The sequence below is a fragment of the Cupressus sempervirens genome, chromosome 10 (assembly GCF_028749045.1).
Source record: "Cupressus sempervirens isolate cs-2001-9-10 chromosome 10, ASM2874904v1, whole genome shotgun sequence".
Classification (NCBI taxonomy): Eukaryota; Viridiplantae; Streptophyta; class Pinopsida; order Cupressales; family Cupressaceae; genus Cupressus; species Cupressus sempervirens.
The window spans coordinates 834,208,148-834,225,315 of NC_143127.1; the positions used below are offsets into that span (position 1 = coordinate 834,208,148).

General features: G+C 34.2%; 1 pseudogene; it reads right to left on the reverse strand.

The window, feature by feature from the left end:
- Window positions 1–3,229: 3,229 nt before the first annotated feature.
- Window positions 3,230–5,892, reverse strand: LOC149536575 (G-type lectin S-receptor-like serine/threonine-protein kinase At2g19130 pseudogene; annotated as a pseudogene).
- Between the last annotated feature and the right edge of the window lie 11,276 nt (window positions 5,893–17,168).

The following is a 17,168-nucleotide window of genomic DNA, read 5'->3' on the forward strand; positions in this document are numbered from 1 at the left end:
TCCAGAAAATTTAAATAATTTTTAATTCAATTCAATTACTATATATAACTTTGATTTGGTGTGGGCACTATAGAAGTAAAGATAACAACCCCTCCTTGTAGATCTTGGAAACATGAAAATTTGCCTCACTTAATCTTCATAAATTCATCATGATTGCATAAAATATATATTTTTTAATAAATATTGATCGTAAAATTATTCCATGGATTAGCCCATAGAAATTTACAAGATATACCCTCTCTACACTTCCTCAAAAACCATGTCAACTTATGATCTCCTTCCTTATCAATAGCACTCCCATAATCTTCATAATCCCATTTATCCTACAATAATTGTGACTTGTCATTATAAAAAGAAATTAATTCTCAATTAAGTTTTTTCACTCGCAAACTTCACACTTTAGGAATAAATTGAAACATTTCTATTGGAAAAAAAAAAATTTGTAATATATTGTACACTTTTCTATACTAAAATTATTATTTAATAAATGTTAATGTTAATTAACTAATAAGTAGGAGATAATTTCTAGAGCAAGTCAAATTGTGATATTTCTATTAGGATTTAATTGTGTGATTTTTGATCAAACTCATTGACCCATGATTCATGAGTATTGATTCAACATGAATTCATCTCTCATTAGAATAAATGGAACCCTTATTACTCATTAGATCTAGGTGATGCTCACAAGGGTGAAACACCAAGACTTCCCAAGAGGTCACCCATCCTAGTACTACTCCAACTTTAGCACTCTTAAATATGGAGTTTCCTCCATGGTTAAACCCTAAGCTTGCAACCCCATTTGCAAAACCTTCACCAAGTATTATGCCTTATGAACCATTCAATAAAATGCCCCTTAAGCTCACCAATTGATAAGTAGGAAATAATTTCCACAACAAGTCAAATTGTCATATTGCTATTAGGATTTAACTATCAAATTTTTGAGTCAAACTCATTGACCCATGTTTCAAACTTTGTACTTAAGTGCCTTCAGGCTGGAGTAGTACTAGGATGGGTGACCTCTCAAGATATCCCAATGCTTCACCCTTGTGACCATCACCTAGATCTAATGAGTGCTATGGGTTTCACTAATTCTCATGAGAGATGGATTCATGTTGGATCACAAATCATGAAACATGGGTCAATGAGTTTGACTAAAAAATAACATAGTTAAATACTTATAGCAATATCACAATTTGACTTGCTATGGAAATTATCTCCTACTTATCAATTGATGAGCTAAAGGGACTTTCTAATGAATAGTTCATAAGGCACAATAATTTGTGAAGGTTTTGAAAATGGTGTTGCAAGCTTTGGGTTTAAACATGGAGGAAATTCCATAGTTAAGTGCACTTAGGTTGGAGTAGTACTAGGAGGGGTAACCTCTTGGGAAGGCCTGGTGCTTCACCCTTGTGAGCATCACCTAGATCCAATGAGTTCTTAGGGTTCCATTTATTCTCATGAGAGATGTATTCCTATTGAATCACTACTAATGAAACATAGGTCAATGAGTTTGACTCAAAAATCACATAGTTAAATCCTGATAGCTATATCACAATTTGACTTGCTTTGGAAATTATCTCCTACTTATCAATTAATGAGCTTAAAGGGATTTCTAATGAATTGTTCATAAGGCACAATACTTGGTGAAGGTTTTGCAAATGGGTTTGCAAGATTTGGGTTTATCCATCAAGGAAACTCCATAGTACTTGGATGGGTGACCACCTAGGAAGTCTTCACACTTCACATCTATGAGCATCAACTAGATCCAATGAGTGCTAAGGGTTCCATTTATTCTCATGAGGGATGGATTCATGTTGAATCACTACTCATGAAACATGGGTCAATGAGTTTGACTCAAAAGTAATGTTAATTAACTTTAATAAATAATAATATCAAGCAATAATATGTAAATATTTTTGAAAATATTTACACACTATAAGATCATTGACAACAATTCTCTTCCCTTTTCTTTAAAAATAGCATTGCTCCTCAATGCTAACCATTTTTAATTTATTTTACTTTATTTTTTAAATCTTTGTTTCCTTCCTATTTTGTACTTTTTGTTATTCTCTATAGTTACAAACACAAGAACTAAATGAATATATGGTAATTATAAATGAGTTATTACTTATTTTGTAGCCCACCACAAACTATTTGTGTTGTAAATGGAGTTGAGGGTGATATTGACACAAATTTCCATTTAACATGGAGCATCTACCAAAACCTCTTCTATTATGAATGCTTCATTGCAAAAGCTATGCTAGTTGTTTGTAATTGAAAGTGAAAGAGAATAGTGTACACAGGAGGGCAGTGGGAGGTTCCATATTAAATTTGGCAGTTAGGATATTTCCTAAGATTGTCGACAGTAGTAGAAATTACCACATGCCAACAATAACGAGGTGCGAAAAACCATAACAAAGGCAGGGCATTGCAACCCCTTTATCCACACATTTCTCACCTAATTTATATGATATTGAAGGTAGCTAGTGCACAGGATTGAAAATCCATGATAATTTCTTGAGTAATCATGCCTGTATTCTTTAATATTTATCTTTGTTTTAGGGTTTGTCTAATAACTAGAATCAATTTGTCTTTGATGTATAAGATCATACAGACCTGGTCTCTGGATTAATAGATTGAAAATTATAGTAGTGTTTTGTAATGCGAACTTATTTATACACCCAATTTTCCTTGTATGTGGCATGGTATTTTTATCTCTTCTACCTTATACGTGTTATGTATTCCCGTGGATGGAGTGAATGCTTGATTATTTTCTTTTTACTAATAATGAAGTAGCTAGAACCACCAATTGAATCTTTTTTAAATGATAAATGGAAGAGTATAACAGAGCTTATATACTCCTATTATTGTAAGAAAGCCATCCAACTAAACTTCTAGAAGACCCTAAACTCTATTGATTGTTCTTTGTTCTGTGTTGATTGACAATAGACAAAATCTATTGTGTATCAGTGCTAATTTACAACACACAAAATCTATTGTGTGTTCAGTGCTAATTTACAACACACAAGTAAGGATAAGTTGGTTGATCATACTATTTTAACATGTTCTTCATGGGTTGGTTTCACTTTTGAATGCTTTGTGCAATGCATATCATTGATTTCTGCTTTGAGGAGTTTTCTTTTTAAAGTTGTGATGATTGTCTACACTACCCTTCTCACTTCCGTGCTCTAAACTAGATTTCTTAGTGGTCATTTTGACAAATAAAAAAAACAAAAAAACATGCATTCTTTACAGATTTCATTACATGCACTTCAAAATGTACAAGACATTTTATCATTATAAGACCTAATATTTATATATAACTTGCAAAGTCATTTGTTAGCCCTATGTTTCTATTTCATAATGCTATCTAATACCCTTTATAGCAGACAGACCTCATTCTCCATATAGCTAATCTTTACATGTCGCGACTTCTATCATCAGACTTTAGCTTATAAAATTCTACTATTTTCAGTTTGCCCGAATGAAACCACTTGAAATGGAAAGCTATTCACTGTAGCTATCGGCGTTGATGTTGTCGTCTGCCCGACCAACAAGGACCTGCAGAAACCTCGGAATTTGGGGAACAGGGGCTTCAATTGTGCCTTCCAATATCTTCACCGCTTCTCCCATGCTCGGCCTCACATTCTCATCTTCTTGAATGCACAGCCCAGCCACTACAGCAGCTCTTCTAACTTCTTCAATGTTTGCCTCGCTTGCGATCCTTCCATCCACAATACCTCTTATGTTTCCCCTCAGAATTTGAGATGAAGCCCAGGTAGGAAAGTATAACCTACTGTCCTCAACATTTAAATCTAAGTTTCTTCGGCCAGAAATAATTTCCAGCAACGTCATGCCAAAACTATACACATCCACCTTGGGAGTGATTGGAAGGCCGGAGATCCACTCTGGAGCCAAGTACCCTCGAGTTCCTCTTGTGGTCGTCAACGCGCGGCTGAAATCTCTGCCTACCAGTTTTGCTAGCCCAAAATCTCCCACCTTTGGGCTGAACTCGCTGTCAAGGAGAATATTCTCAGGCTTAATGTCGCAGTGAATGATGCGATCCCTGCATTCCTCATGCAGATAAAGTAATCCTCGTGCAGTGCCCAGTGCGATCTCAAACCGTGTCTTCCAATCCAACACCTTCTGTCCGCCTTCCGGCTGTGAGAAGAGGAAGGAGTTTAAGGAGCCGTTGGGCATGTAGGCATACACCAGTAACCTTCGTGAACGTTCTACGCAGAATCCCCACAGCCTGACCAAATTAACGTGCTGTATTATTCCAGTCGTGATTATTTCTGCACGGAATTGTTTTTCTTGATGCGATGAACCCTGTAATCTTTTGACAGCAATGGGCGTGCTGTCTGGTAGAGTTCCTTTGAAGACACAGCCGAAAGCTCCACTACCCAGCTCATGCTTGAAATTCCCCGTTGCAATTCGGAGCTCTTTGTAACTGAACATCTTCAGCGACACTGGCACCTCCTCTTCTACGTTTTCCTCCAATAGTCTTCTACGTTTTCGCAAACGGTGCGCGGCTAACAGAGAAGCAAAAACAGCACAAAAAACTGCAGCGGCAGAGAGAACAATTATAAGCGCAGGACCTTTGGTCCCTCCCTCTGATGTCGAATGTTGCAATTCAGAAGCCGCTAGCCTAATGAAAACGGATTGGCCCTTTGACGAAACGCCCATCCCCAATAAATCCCCAAACCAGAGTCTACAAACGGGTGGATCAGAAATACCCATAGCAAAGGCTGTGCAGGAGCAATTGCTGAGACAAACTTCCCGGCAACCTTGCTGTGTCAGCTCGTTGTCGATTAAGACAGCTTTCCTTTCAGGCAAATATTTGTTCTCGGCTTCTAAGAAGACGTCCGGTGTGCCTTCTGTGACAGAGCATTGTAGGGGTTTTTTGCGAGCACACCCATTTGACCACCAACCGTGAGAGCTGTTCTTGGGCCCGAAGCCCTGGACGCAACTACACACATCATTCGCATTGCAGAGTCCATAGGCCCCGCAGATTTCATAGTCATTGCATTGACCTCGGTATGTGGACCACCTCAGACTCCATGTACCATCGTCCTTCCAGAAGTATAGTTCAGCTTCGCCCTTCTCAGTTAACAGGAGCCGTCCAGTGACCGTATGATCTATTGGATTCATGTCAAATTTAGTGTATATTCTTGAAGGGGAGAGCCTCACACAGGACGCTTGAACTTTTTGGTCAACTTCTAATTCGGGAACCTTAGTGAAATAATTGTGTCCGAATTGTCCAATGCATTCTCCACTGGACCAATATGGAATGGTGTTGTTGAACACCAACATCAACTGTGTCTTTCCTGGAGACGTGTCCATTCGAAAAGAGAAGTGCCCACTTGATGGATCTGAAGAACTCTTCCAGGAAGTTAGGGCCATGCCTTTCCACATCTTCATGCCAGGCAACAATGTATCTGTCGGATCTGCGAAACTCTCCCAAACAATCGCAGACTCGTTGTGGCCGTCGAGGATGATGAAACTGCCAGAGTCCATTAGCACTGCTCGTGATCCTCTCTGCCCATTATCAGTCGACCAAACTGAATCGCCATTTCCATCAAGTAATCTGAGATTACCATCTCTTGAAAATTTCAGAACTCCAGGCTTGTTTTTCACAGGATTATCTCTGTTAGCCACCCAAACTATGGCCTTCTGAGAGATGGAAGCATACCAGATGCCAATATACCAATTATTCGTTCCTCTGGGACAGAAAAATCCCACTGCAAACTTGCCATTCTTGGAAATTAGGGTTTGATTTCCACTGAGCGAAGCCCCTAGTTGAAGGGTATCTTCACCATTCACTGCTTCTGAGTTGCAGTAATGCGCTGCAATAATTACAGTAATAGCTAGGAATATGTGCTTCTTCCCCATATCAATTACCAAGACTTTTGAATGCCTCTTAACCATTGTATTTTGGTGTTTAAATAGATAATGAGCAGGCTACCGAACGATCGAGCGGTAGGGCCAAAGTAGTGCCGTAAACGAATTCAGAAATTAGACTGCCTCTAGAAACCGTTCAACTCAAGAAATTAAGATACCGCCCAAGTAAAGTCTTCATTACGCATATTTTCATAAACAAATTCTCTTTTAACTTTAAAAAGACAGAACAAGTTTTCAAGATTGTAGCGAGAGTACAAATGAATGTAAAAGGACAAAGTCAATAACTTTAATTTCTTAAAAACTTGTGATATTTTTATATGCATAACAGTTGTTGATTTTGATTTAATAATTTCAATATATTACATCAAATTTTAATATAGAATAAAAGAAATATGTTAGATTGGGCATTTTCAAATAGAATCAATAATTTTAATTTTCATATATGTATACTAAATATAAGTCTTCAACATAAAATTCTATAATTTATTCTATAACTTTAATTTATTATATAAATGTTATAGAATAATTTATTAATTTTTAATATTAAGAAGAGTGCATACATAATTTTGTTTTTTTCTATTATAGACATAAAACAATTTCAAACTTGAACTAAAGAAATTCAAAATAAATGCATTGTGAGAAATATTGAACCCAACTGTTTCATCTTTTGTTATTTGTTTAAATTAAATTAGGCCTTTCATTTCAACACACAATTGTTATTATATTGGATGTACAATCTCTTTTGACATTATATTGAAGAGCCACCCAAGTTGATTAAATGAATTTGAACTCTCTTTTGGCTCTTCAATTCTATATTTATTTATGCAACCATATATGTGAATTTTGTGTTTGGAGGATATAGTTAGATATAATCTTTTAACAATTTCACATAGTACAATCTTCTACAAATATTTCTTACTTTAATAATATTTTTAATTTCATAATTTCATTAAATAAAAATTTCAATTAACATAGGCAAGAGATACTTTGGAATAAAAACAAATATTAATTAATATTTTAATTTTTTATGATAGTTGTTTTTCACTATTCATAGAAAATCATTAAAATAAAATTTATAAAAACCCTGTGGAAGTGCAAAATTTGATGGACGTGCCTTCTCTCATTCAAATCTAAAATTGAACTAAACAGTAACTAAAATCTCAAATTTAAGTGCTATATGATCCAGTAAATGCCTCTAGATGGAAAAATTTAAGTCGCCCCCACCTTGGAAAGCTTGATTCCATCTCTGAATCTTCTAAAAGCGATGTTAAACCTACAAAAAAGAAGAGACTACCCTAGGACACCAAGCCTATCCCCAACCCTCTTAGCTCTTCTCATATATTTGACACCCTCTAAGCTACCCTAGCTAGAAGCAGGGGGGAAGACATCACATCACCCAAGAAAGAAACTCCTAAAGGTGGGGGGAAGAAAGGCAAGCATAGCCATGGACATAGTCATAGTAAGGCTCAATTGGATAGGCTTGAGCAATCTATGAGGGACCTAGAAGACAATCAAACTAGTATCTAGCAGAGATTTAATACTTTGGTAGAAATTTCCACCAAAGTCATACATTATGTGGGAACCACCCTTTACTTTTTGTAGATGAATAAAGAGGAGAAGGACCTGAGAAAGGAAAGTGAGACAACCTACTCCATTTATGGGATCATGGTTGAGGACTGGGTGAAGACTATCTTGGATAAATTGCTCAAGGTGGAGGAGGAGGACATGAATAAGGACATGCTTAAGGAAAAGAAAGAGGACAATCATGGATAGAAGGAGAGTATCCAACCCTAGGCCTGGTGTTAATTTCTATTTTTAATGTTTCTCATAACAATGAACTTGGTACCCTATGGGGTTTTACTTTTTATGCTTTTGCAGTTTATTGGAACTTGTAAGAATTTGGCTTAGGCTAGAATTCACCCAAGAACTAAAGGACTCAAATCAAGCACACAGTAGACCAAAATAGAAAAAGTATGATTAGAATGATGATATTCATTCAATAACTGGATACCAGAGTACACTAGGAGTGCCTGAATATAAAGGCCTCGGGAGAGATTCTAGAATGCCTAGAAGTTAGCATCATGATATGTCATACAACTAGGCACATGTCCACTAGATATGGGTTATCCTCCATTAAGCACGGGATTAAGTGCAATGATGTGGGGATAAGCCTGCAATGGTGTAGCATGCAAAATAGTGAAGTAGACAACATGTGCTAAATGAGGAGTGTGGAAAACTGTGTTGTCATCATGACAACTTAGTAAATGATGCATACTCCTGTGTTGTAGACACCATGTGCATAATTAGAGTTGCGTAACTCAATGAGAGTTCACAAACTCCTAAGTGTCTCATCTAAAATAATAATAAAATAATACAAAATAACTAAATAATGCATTAACCTAAGTAAAACTTAAGTAAGTGTAATAAGCAAATACTTATTTACACCAACACCCCCCCTTAAGTGCAAGTTAGGGGAATGCCCTTAAGCTTACGCAATCTAGGATGAAATGCAATATGGGTCCCGACTACTAGGCCATGTTAGGTACCCATGTACATAATGATATGCAATCTCTCATAAAGCGGGGAAAGAGGGAAAACCTCATGGGAAAAACCCTCCTCCAAAAAGAGAGATAAAGAAGGATGCATTGATGGATGGAGTAATCAAGACGCCCCCATTATGACATACATCCAATATATACATAAGAGAATAATGAGAAGAGGTAGAGAGACAAGATGGGCTTGCCCCCCCCAAAGAAGAATGCTAAATAGTGACTGCTCCGATGAAGAAGTTGATCCAAGATTGCAAAATGGTGTTCCTCCCCTTAGGAAGAAACGATGCCAAGGGTACAAATGAGACGCTTCCGCTGTATGTGGAAAGAATTCCATGGTTGAGTGATGTCTCTAAAACTTGCTCAGCTAGTTGAAGAACCTATTCCAAAGAACTGTCTGACTCTGCAACTCATGAAGAACCCTGCGCCAACTGCTGATCATAAGTATCCACAATCACTTCAACCTATGAGGATCGATCAAATAGAGAATGAACAAGAGAGTCTGAAACCCTCATGACAACTGAAGAAGGTAATTCTGCATCAACAAGAAGAGGTAGAGCATCAATACTATCCCCCAAACTGTCACTAAACCTGTATATGGAAGATTGGATGTACCTTGTTGTTCTGGACCTATCACTGTGGCGATGTATGCATGTGGACTGGACTGATGAAGTGACCTCTCACTATATCTATCGATAGAACTCCACATGTCTGAATCTATTGAATCACTATCGATGGTGTCACTATCAGTATCCACACTATATGATATGTGAAGAGGAGTAGAGGACAAGCTTGGAGAACTTTCCTCAAAATGTACATTCTTCTCCACAAATATCTTATGTGTCTCAGGATCTAGAAGTTTGTATGCCTTCACACTGTCTTCATAACCAATGAAGGTACAAGGTCAAGATGACTATGCCTTGCATCCCCTACAAGATATGTTTTCCCATGCAGGACAACCGAAGACTTTGAAGTGTGTCACAATAGGTTTTCTGCCGCACCATGCCTCAAAAGGAGTTTTACCATCTAAGGCTGGATGAGGAGAATGATTAAGAATGTGAGTGGCACTAGAGATTGCTTTGACTTCTAATGATGGATCGAGAGACTCGGCATGAATCATGCAACTTGCCATAGACTTAAGAGTTTGAATCCTTAAAGTTGCAACATCTGTCTTATGTGGACTGAATGCTGAAGGAATCTGAAGATCAATGCCCTCATGTCTGCAAAAGTTTTTAAGTCTTCTGTTCACATCCATGTTTCCATTTTCCATTTGGAGTACTTTGATGGCCTTTCTAGATTTCCATTCTACATGAGCCTTGAAGGCTAGAAATGTGCCCAACACTTCATTCTTACTATGAAGAAAATAGACCCAAGTGAACCTTGAAAAGTCATCAACAAAGGTAAGTATGTAGCGACCCTGGTTGAATGCAAAAGGACCTGCTAATACCATGTGAACCATCTGTAGAACACCTGTTTCTCTAGAAGACTTCCCTCTTTGTAACTTCCCCTCTGGTGCATGTCCACTGAATCTGTTGAACATTCACCCTTAGAAAAGTTGATTTGAGGTAGACCTTTCACCATGTGGTGTGTGCAAAGTTGTTGAAGATAGCGATAGTCAAGATGACCGTACCACTCATGCCATAATTGCATGTTTGAATTTGATTGAGTTAACAAGGCCTTTGAAGGAGACTTGGGTAGAAAAAGCGAGAAAGAGTACAACCTCTTATGATCATTCACTTTCCCTACTATAACCAAGGAATTATCTTTAAGATTGTGCACTTTTACTGAGTCTAGAAGGAGATTCGAACTTAGTTTTGGAACATAGAGAACCCCTTGAAAGTCTCCATTTTCCATCTCCACGTTTCCTTTTCCTCCAACTTCCATTTTACTATCATTCCCCATGAAGATGTGTGGTACCTTTGAGTGATTCATTGAAGAAAAATCCTCCTTTGAAGAACCCATATGATATGAGGCACCTGAGTCAAATATCCATTCCTTTGAATAGATTGAATTAGCCATGAGTGCTTACCCTTTGCCCTTTGAATCGGAAGAAGATCCCTTCTCCTTATAAGCATTAGGCAATGGAACATTATGTTTCTTCATGATGTTGGTTAACTCATCAATCTTTTTAAGATAGCACTCATGCTCTTCATGACTCGATTTCTTGCAATAAGCACACTTCTTCTTCTCCTTATTATTGTTGTCCCCTTTCTTGTTGGTATTCGAGGACTTGCCTTGTGGATTTGATTGAGGTGTTGTCTTTTCTGCATCCTCAGATTTACTCTTCCATTTCTTCTTACCCTTTCCTTTATTTGAAGATTGTCCAGCTGAATGTTGAGAACCCTCATTTTCCACCAATGCTTTGGACTGAGGTGATTTGAGAATCCCCATTGATTTCAACTTCTTTTCTTCATCATCCAACAGTTTTGCATATTCATCAAAAGTGACTTTCTTGTAGGCAGACCCTAAGGTAGTCTTTGAGGTGTTAAAAGATGATACAAATGTGGAATATTTTGATGGCAGCTTGTTATGAATGAGATAGATCAGTATGTCATCTTTGATAGAACTCCCACAATCAGTAAGCTTCGTCCTTAATTCATTCACCTTGATGATGAAATCCTTGATTGAGTCATATGACTTAGGATCTAAGGAAACAAGCTCATCTTCAATTTTGAACACATCCTCTTTAGACACTTTACCATAAAGGCTTTCGAGGGTATCCCAAGCTTCCTTGGATGTAGTACATTTCTTAATTTGATACATGATTTTATCATCTACCCCCAAACATATATCACCTAGGGCTTTTCTATCCATTGCTACCCATTCAAAAATTTCACTTGTTGATACATTATCACCTGCTAGTTCAGGAAGAGTACCATATACATATTGTAAAACTTCATTATGCATTAACTTGATACAACATTTTGATTGACCAAGAAGCATAGTTATGAAGAGTTAATTTAGGAAACTTAAAGTTGCCCGTAATGTAGAAAATGAAAGAAATGGTGCAGAAAAGAGAGAACACAACACCAAGAACACCCCCCCTTTTCACTAAATCAAGAAACCCCCCCAAAATAGATGCTTTGCGCACTTTATCAGTAGTGCGATTACAATGAGCCACTTGCCAATTTTGGCCTTCGTGGACTTCTGATTTTTCTTGTTACAACCTCTTAATAGAGTTCAAATCTAAAACTTTACAATGTGCTACAATACTAAAGCATTACAAAGCAAAGAAAGGCCCTATTACTGAAAGTGACAATTTTGTCCACACAATACTACAATTTGATGTTAGATCTAGAAAGTAGATAAAAAATAATGCACTTCCAAAAAAAATAGAACCTATTTTCAAATCCAGATGTGCCCGTATGGAGCATTTGAAGTTACAAAATGCAAGATTATGCAAGTACAATCACCAAAAAAGGCAATTTTTGAACAATCCGTGCACCAAAACCAAAAAATAGTTACACCACTAAAAACTTTAGGAAATTTTACCCAATTTCAAAAAAAATTGCACTTGATTTGAAGTCCTAATGTGCAAGTTATGACCTCTTGAAGTCAGACTGCCAAAACCAAAATCAATCTGGTGAGGGGTTGCATCAGCAAATGAGAGGGTTAAATTTGATAGTCATACGATAGTCTCAACAGTAATAAATTTTCTTGTGATGACATCCAGATGGGCGTCAATTTTAGGCTCATAAAATGATGACGTCAATAGAAACTTAAGCCATAGATGACTTCAGCATGATGACATAAGCTGTATGGAAATGTATGGTTTTTTACATCACCGATGACGTGTGCTGACTAGATCTGTGGACAGGCTGACTATATTTCAGCAAATCCAAGGATGACACATGTTGTTAGCTGGATTGGTTCGCGTGGCCAGTGTACCTAAATACGTGGCTACCAGAGTTTTAAATTGCCATTGTCGGAGTTTGTTGCGAACGGGAGGATGGGAATTAGTCCCACATTCGTGGGATTGGAGACCTCTGCACTGTTTAAAAAATAGTTTCCTGTGCTCATAAAATTGAATGAGTGTGCTGGAGATATGGAAGGCCTCCCGCAATGTTTGGTCATTGCCAAAATTTGAGGTCGGGACTGGTCTGTGTAAGGACTCTGCTAGGTTTCGGGGAAATTAAAATGGCCGTCGAATTGTTGAGTGGGGTTGGATTTTAATGGTCCGATTGCTGTAGGTGCAGGCACGGCCCATGGGTTAATTATGCCCGCAGATGTAATATCCTTGCAATAACAAAATAATTTTGCCGAACCAATAATAGAGCCAAGCTAGGGTGTGATGGCCCAGTTCGGCAAAATTTTTTTATCTGCCTAGCTTATAAAAATAAATCCAAAAATATCTAGATTCAAAAATTAATTGCAGAGAAGAAAAATATTTAGATCTGAAAATGATCATACCTGGTTTGCAAATCAGGGCCTTCGGGTTCCGATTTGCAAAAAAAATTTGCCTCACAATCAAGTTTCACCAAATATAGGTGAGTTTATAGTCAATCTTCACCGAATCGACACTCTGAACACAACAAAGAAGTCAGATCTGGCTCTAGACACTCCCAATTTTTGTGGATCCTCCGGATTGGTGTCGAGGTGCTAAAGCATGAACAGTCTCAAGTGGCTACATGATGAGAATCCTCCTCAGCTCTAATACTATGTAAGAATTTGGCTTAGGCCAGAATTTACCCAAGAACTAAAGAACTCAACACAAGCACACAATAGACCAAAATAGACAGAGTATGATTAGAATGATGATATTCATTCAATAACTGGATTCCAGAGTACACTAGGAGTGCCTGAATATAAAGGCCTCAGGAGAGCTTCTAGAATGCCTAGAAGTTAGCATCATGATATGTCATACAACCAGGAACATGTCCACCAAATATGAGTTATCCTCCATTAAGCACGGGATTAAGTGTGATGATGTGGGGATAAGCGCCCTACAATGGTGTAGCATGCAAATCAGTGGAGTAGACAACATGTCCTAAATGAGGAGTGCAGAAAATTTTGTTGTCATCATGACAACTCATTAAATGATGCATTCTCCTGTGTTGTAGACACCATGTGCATAATTAGAGTTACGTAACTCAATGAGAGTTCACAAACTCCTAAGTGTCTCATCTAAAATAATAATAAAATAATGCAAAATAATTAAATAATGCATTAACCTAAGTAAAACTTAAGTAAGTGTAATAAGTAAATACTTATTTACACCAAAAGAACTAATAGCAATGATGTTTTTAGGTGTTGTTGGTTTATTTCTTAGTCTTTTTTGCATTTTTGTTTAAGGACTAATAGTACTATTAATTTGGTTATGGACATTATGTGTTTTTTGAAGTTTAAAGTTGGTATCAGTTAGCTAACTAGGAGGTAACCTCTGACTGACCTACAACCTATTTTGTACTCCAGAACTAGCCCCCCATTTTTGGTTGCTATCTAATGCTTCAAAAACTAAAATTTCACATTTAGTTTAAGAAAGTTGATGGAAGAATTTGATGGATATAACCTTTTAATAACTATAAAGTTCTAGAAAAAGGTAAGAGCCTTTAATACAATGGTAACTTGTGAGCCTCTTATGTTGAAGGTCTTGGATTTGAATCTACTTGAGTTTATTGCACAATAATAATTAATTACAATAAACAATACTAAAAATTAATCTAGGCTTCAAAAATTATTTTAATCAATGTAAAAATTTAATCCATGGAAGAACTTGTATAAATTGGTGCTAGCATGTGCTATTGTAATTTTTTATTGTTTTAGACTTTTTAAATTATTTTCTAAAGTAATGTGTAAAACATTTAAATAAAAAAAATTAAAACAATAATTTTTATTTATGCTCATTAATTAATAATTTGATATCTTATAGACGGATTTTAGGGAAAGCTAATGAGTTTTAAGGCAATTTGTTCCATCCACTACCTCATTCAAATTTCCAAAATGTTATGAAAAAATATTGAAATAATTTTATTTTCTACTATTACATAAATATATTTCTAGTAACTTTTAAAGTCTTAATATCAATACAAAGTAGTTATTACATAGATTTAGATATATTATGTAAATGTTATTTTATATATTTATATTATATTTTCACATTGCCATTACTTTTATTTATGTATTATATTTTTATAATCAATTCTATTTCTACACTATATTTTTATAATTAAAATTTCAATATTAAATATTATAACTATAATGAGCAAATAATAGCCACTATATGGCACTTATTATAAGTACTTGCGGATGGGCTAAGTAGGATTGTGATATTTTTTGAATTTTATGATTTAACTAGTGATTAAAAGTTTTAGTTTCTATGTGATAGTATTAATCATTTTTAAATTTTCCTATCAAATTAATAGGTTGTTCATATGATAGATGCACAATTTTTAACTTTGCAATTTTAGGAAATTAATTTTCTAAGATTTGATTGGGTCATTTGGCTTTTATATTGGCCAAATTTGATGACGGTTGTAAAACTAATACTTTGGAACAATTATTTTATTAAGGTGAATGTGATTCATTAATGCATAATTTTTTCTTTTAATTTAAGTGAGTTAGTTTAGATTTTAATATTTTTTTATATTATAATTTTTGTCATTCAAATAAAAATATTATAAAATGACATTACTGGTACTATATAATCATTTTAAAAATATTGTTATTATAAAAATACTATTATTTAAATATTATAATTAATTTATAATATAAAATGATATACATGCAATAGAATATATATATATATATATATATATATATATATATATATATATATATATATAAATATAAAATTTAAATTAATAAAACTATAATCATATAACATTTTTATTAATTAATTTTTTTATATTATAATAAATTTATAAAATTAAAATTTAATTTATATAAAAGCTAAAGGCAAGTACCAACTTGGCTTGTTATACATTACTCATTTGTTATTTGGAAGGAAAACTTGCCAATAGATGTGGATGTTGTTTTAGAAAACATAGAATCTAAATATATATTTCTCATGTAAATATATATTTCAATTGATTGCATATAATTTAAAAAATTATTATTATTTATTTGAAAATGATATTCTTATAGAATAAATGTAATTTTAAAAATGAATATCCAATAATATAATAGTTTTAATAGACGAGGGGTACATTGTGAGCTCTAGTCTAGCTTAATAAATAATTATTATTATTCCTAACTTCATTCTCTTTCCAACCAATCCAAAAAAAAAAACAAATTTTTTTTTATTTTTATAAAATAGAAAATAAAATTCAAATGATATTCTATAAAGTACAAATCCAAATTATAATTTATTATTTTCAAACTAAATTACAATTAAAGGAAAAAAGAAAAAATTATAACTACACTGAAACATAGAAAATCAAAATTTATAAAACTAAATGAAAATATGAAATTTAATGAAGATGCCTTTCTCTCTAATTTTAAATTTTATATAAATGTATTTTAATTAGATTGTTTTAGTATAAATATTCACAAATTTAAGTTTTTTATATTTTCTTAATTCAAATTTTAAATATAAAATTTCAATAAATTTTTATTTACAAATTTAATTAAGTTTATAATTTTTAAATCTTTTCAATAAGATTAACTTTAATTTTTTAAAATTTAATTATTTGTAATGAAAAGTAATTAAACAAAAACTAATCACATTGTATAATTTTAAACCAAAATTCCTAGATAAGAAGCGCAATATCATTGTGATAATTTTTGTTGTCTTTATGTTTCTCATGAATATGAACTCATTACCCTATGGGGTTTTACTTTTGATGCTTTTGTTGTTTATTAGCAATGATGTTTATTAGTGGTGCTAGTTTATTTCTCAGTCTTTTTTGCATTTTTTTAAAGGACTGATGGTACTATTAATTTGGTTATGGACATTATGTGTTTTTTCAAGTTTAAAGTTGGTATAGGTTAGTTGATTAGGAAGTAACCTCTGACCTACAACTTGTTTTGTACTCTAAGGCCAACCTCCCATTTTTTCGGCTGCTATCTAATGCTTCAAAAACTAAAATTTCACATTTAGTTTAAGAAAGCTGATGGAAGAATTTGATGGATATAATATTTTAATAATGGAAAAGTTCTAAAAAAAGGTAAGAGCCTACAATACAATGGTTACTTGTGAGCCTCTTATGTCAACGGTCTTGGGTTTGAATCTAGTAGAGTTATTACACAATAATAATTAATTACAATAAACAATACTAAAAATTAATCTAGGCTTCAAAAATTATTTTAATTAATGTGAAAAGCTAATCCATGCAATAACTTGTGTAAATTCATGCTAGCATGTGCTATTGTAAATTTTAGGGAAAGCTAACAAGTTTTAAGGCAATTTGTCCCACCTGCTACCTCATTCAAATTTCCATAATGTTATGAAAAAATATTGAAATAATTTTATTTTCTACTGTTACATAAATATATTTCTAAGAACTTCTAAATTCATAATATGAATACAAAGTAGTTATTGCATAGATTTAGATATATTATGTAAATGTTATTTTATATATTTATATTATATTTTCACATTGCCATTACTTTTATTTATGTATTATATTTGTATAATCAATTCTATTTATAAACTATATTTTTATAATTGATATTTAATATTAAATATTATAACTATAATGGGTAAATACTAGCCACTATGATACAACCAAATTTCCTTAAATAATTAATAGAAAATAAAAGAGAAAGAACACAAAAATA